We start from the raw sequence: 4988 nt of genomic DNA on the forward strand, positions 1-4988 counted from the left end.
GGAAAACTCAGCTACTGCAAGAGGAAGAGTATGTAATCTATGTTCATTTTTTGACGCTAGTTTTTTGCTTTGTAGCTTCAGATGGTTTGAAATAATATTTTTCATGTAGAGTGTTAACAAAAGGGCACAACCTAAGTGTGTATTGGTTGATTGGTCTGGTTCGGATGAAAACGTTGCTGAAGGACGTATTATTTCATCTGAATCGGAGGACTTTGTCAATGACATCCCCTTAGGTCCTCTTGCTGTGAAAGTATTGGTGGAGACTGCAATCAAATCAGATGCATTTCTTTGGAGACCTGCTACTGGTATGTTTTTTGTTGAGCATGCGGTTGGGGAGATGATTGCATGGCCTGCCTGTAAATGTGTTATGTCAAACGAGGGGATATTTACTGAAGACATTCCTCTCAGGGTAAGATTTATTATTGTCTATTGTATTATTTCAGTTTATGTGGCTGTTTTGATTAACATGTTTAAGTGTTAAATCGCTAGTTTCTCTAGCCCTAGACAAGCGGAGATATGAACTTATGACGAACACATAGAGGTTTGATATTGAAGACAAGCAAGACTCGAGTCTAGCTACTATTTAAATGTCACCGGTATTACAAAAATGGTCAGAAGACGGAACCATACATTATTAGATAATGTAACCATAAAAGAGGAACACAATAATTTATACTCCATCCGTTTCACAAAGAGTGTCCCTTAGACATTTTTCACACATATTAATGAACTCATTAAAATGCATTTATGTTTTTATTAATATCACATATCTAACCAATAGTATTTTAGATAAATCGATTTATTTATAAAATCAATGCATTTTGCCATTACTTTTCAGCTGAAAAGTTGTATAAATTGCATTGGTATTGTAGAAAGACACTTTGTTAGTTTTTTCCTCCATTAGCCCGAAACCCAAAAATCATGATCCATATTAAGAGCCCAAAAGAAGAACACAAGGAGGAAAAATTATCTAGAATTATGGAGAAGAAGAGAGAAAGTTATGGAGTAGAATAATTAATGTTAGATATTTTGAAATAAGATAATAATTTAGAGAAATCTAGAACATGTTAGAGTTTGCTCCTTCACTTGTATAAATAGGGGTGCTTAGCACCATTTGTATTATTCAAGAATCAAGAAAAGCAATTGAGAGAAAACATTCAAGAAAGAGTTTTAAGAAAGTTTCTAAAAGAATCTCCAAGCACAAGCCTTAGTAGAAAATTCCTTTCCCAAATACAAAAGCTATCTCAAACATAAACCGTCTACATTCCATCTTAAACTCTCAAAGAAAATATTATCCGCTAATTTTCCCAATAGCTGGTATCAGAGCAAGGTTGCCGTTATCTTGAAGAAGTGAAGATGGAGGCCACCGTTACCTTTGAAGGTGACATGTTCAAGCTCACGACGGACAACTTCTCTTATTGGAAACCGATGATTGAAGATCACCTTTATTATAAGGATTTGCATGAGCCCATCATCATGAAGGATAAGCCGGAAGGAAAGGATGATAAAGCATGGGAAATTCTTAATAGAAAGGCGGTTGCCGTAATACGTAAGTATGTCGACCGATCTCTCTTTGAACATGTCTCTACCTACACAAATGCTTTTGAATTATGGACAAAACTTGAATCCATGATTCAAAAGAAAACACCTCGAAACAAAGCTCTTCTTGTTCGACGGTTGGTAAACTTGGAGTACAAGGATGGCCAGAGCATGATGGAGCACTTGAACAATTTCACGGGGATCGTAAATCAGCTTAACAAAGTTGATATGAAGGTTGAAGACGAAATGCAAGCCCTTTTACTCCTTAGTTCACTACCGGAGAGTTGGGACACACTAGTTGTCACTCTAAGCAATTTAGCACCGGAGGGAAAGCTTACCATGGACACCATCACTGATAGCCTTCTAAACGAAGAAGTTCGCAGGAAGGAGCGAGGTTCGAGTTCTTATTCAGAAGCTAACATTGTTGATAGACGAGGTAGAGAAGAGACTCGTGATCAAAACAGAAGCAGAGGATGAGACCAATCTTGAGGAAGATCTAAGTCACGTCCGAGAGTTGCTTGCTATTACTGTGGTAAGCCGGGTCACATGAAGTCGGAATGTCGGTTTTTCAAGAAAGACAAACAAGCCGGTAATATCAAACCAGATCGGCTCAATCCTACAAAGAAGCATGAAGACAAGACTACCACCATTGTGGAAGACCAGAGCGAAGAGTTATATCTCGTTGGAGAATGTAATCTTAGCTCTGGTGATAGCTCATGGATAGTTGATTCTGGTGCGTCTTTTCATGTCACGCCTCATGGAAGCTTCTTCACAACCTACCAAAATGGTGACTTTGGTAATGTTCAAATGGGAAATCAAGGAAGAAGCAAGATCGTTGGAAAAGAGGATGTTATTCTTACATCAAACACTGGATGTAAGATAGTTATCAAGGATGTGAGACATGTTCCCGACATGCGACTCAATCTCATATCAACCGGAAAGCTCGATGATGCCGGTTTGGACAGTCATTTTGGTGGTGGTAAATAGAAGTTAACCAAAGGAAGTTTCATCATGGCTCGAGGAAGAAAAGAAGGCTCATTATACATGACTCAAGCCAAGCTTTGCAAGGAAGAAGTAAACGTTGCAAGTGATGACATCGATATATGGCACCGAAGACTCGGGCATATGAGTGAGAAGGGTTTAAGTATTCTTTCTAGCAAGAATCTTCTTCCTGATATGAAAGGTATTTCTCTCTCACCATGTCATGATTGCTTAGCCGGAAAACAACATAGAGTCGCTTTCCGAAGATCGTCTCCGCCTATGAGAAGAAAGCATATTCTTGATCTTGTGCATACTGACGTATGCTCCATGTCCGAGAAATCCAATGGAGGAGCATCATATTTCGTCACCTTTATTGATGATCATTCAAGGAAGGTATGGGTATACCTTTTGAAGTCAAAAGATCAAGTTCTAGATGCTTTCAAGGAGTTTGTAGCCCAAGCAGAGCGAAGTACGGGTCATAAACTCAAGTGTGTTCGATCTGACAATGGTGGAGAGTATCGAGGCCCCTTTGAAGCGTTTTGCAAAGCTCATGGAATTAGAATGGAGAAGACACCACCAAAGACGCCACAACTGAACGGGCTAGCTGAAAGAATGAATCGAACGATCACAGAAAGAGTTCGGTGCATGCTCTCTCACGCTAAACTACCCAAACCATTTTGGGGAGAAGCCATAAAGACTGCAGTGGACGTCATAAATCTTACACCATCAGTTCCTTTGGAAGGCGATGTCCCGGAGGAAGTTTGGTCGGGTAAGAAAGTCTCTTACAACCATTTGAAGGTGTTCGGTTGCAGAACGTTTGTCCATATACCTAAGGATGAACGAGCCAAGCTAGACTCTAAGACTAAAGAGTGCATTTATCTTGGATCACCAAAAGACGAAGAGAAGTTGTTTTCTTCGAAGATCAAACAATCGAAGACCAAACAATCGAAGACATCAACAAATCAAGAAACCAAAGCTAAGGGTTGTAACGAATGAAGATTCTCATAAGCCTCAGGATCATGAACAAGTGATTGGAGATAATGGCGAAGGGGATCCCATCATGGATCCGAATGGTAATGAAGGTGAAGAAGAAGTTCAAGTGGAGCCAGAGGAAGAACATGAGCCAAGAAGGTCCGGAAGAGAGACAAGACCATCTGTAAGATACTATCAAGATGAGTATGTGAATCCTACAGATGAGGGGGAGCCACAAACCTATGAGGAGGCCCTAGGGGACACTCACAAAGATGAATGGGTTGAAGCTATGCAAGATGAAATGCAATCCTTGCATGATAATCACATTTATGAGCTGATGAAGCTACCAAAAGGAAAGAGAGCCTTGAAGAACAAGTGGGTGTACAGGTTGAAGTTTAAGGAGAGAAGCTCAAATCCAAGATACAAAGCTCGATTGGTTGTGAAAGGATTCAACCAGAAGAAAGGCATAGATTTTGAAGAAATATTCTCTCCAGTGGTGAATATGTCCTCTATCCGAGTGGTTCTTGGTCTAGCAGCGGTTCTAGACTTGCAGATTGAACAACTCGATGTCAAGACGGCCTTTCTACATGGTGAACTCGAAGAAGAGATCTATATGGAGCAACCTGAAGGATTCAAGGTTCCAGGAAAAGAAGACTTGGTGTGCCGATTAAAGAAGAGTCTTTATGGCCTCAAGCAAGCCCCAAGACAATGGTACAAGAAGTTTGATTCCTTCATGGTGGATCATAACTTTAAGAAAACCAAGAATGATCATTGCGTTTTCATAAAGAGGTACGAAAGCAGCGACTTTCTCATATTATTGCTCTATGTTGATGATATGTTAATTGTGGGCCAAAATCGCAACAAGATAGCCGCATTGAAGAAAGATTTGGGGAGGTGTTTTGCGATGAAAGATCTGGGGCAAACGAGACAGATTCTTGGAATGAAGATCACTCGAGATAGGCCAAAGAAGCTTTTATGGTTGTCCCAAGAACGATATGTTGAAAGGGTGTTGGAGAGATTCAACATGCACAAAGCAAAGCCGGTGAGCACTCCACTTGGTGGACATTTCAAACTAAGTTCGAAGCAAAGTCCAACAAGTGAGAAGGAAAAAGAGGAAATGAAGACTACCCCATATGCATCAGCAGTGGGTAGTCTCATGTATGCTATGGTGTGCACCAGACCCGACATTGCCTATGCCGTAGGAGTTGTGAGTCGCTTTCTCGCCAATCCAGGAAAAGAACATTGGAAAGCAGTTAAATGGATTCTACGCTATCTACGAGGCACAACGAAGAAGTGTCTATGTTTTGGAAATGAAAAATTGGATTTGAACGGTTACACCGATGCAGATTGGGCTGGTGATGAAGATTCAAGGAAATTGACATCAGGCTTTGTTACTACCTTTGCAGGGGGAGCTGTTTCCTGGCAATCAAAACTACAAAAGTGTGTTGGCTTATCCACCACGGAAGCGGAGTACATCGCAGCAACGGAAGCGTGCA

The sequence above is a fragment of the Brassica oleracea genome, chromosome C1 (genome assembly GCF_000695525.1).
Source record: "Brassica oleracea var. oleracea cultivar TO1000 chromosome C1, BOL, whole genome shotgun sequence".
Lineage (NCBI taxonomy): Eukaryota > Viridiplantae > Streptophyta > Magnoliopsida > Brassicales > Brassicaceae > Brassica > Brassica oleracea.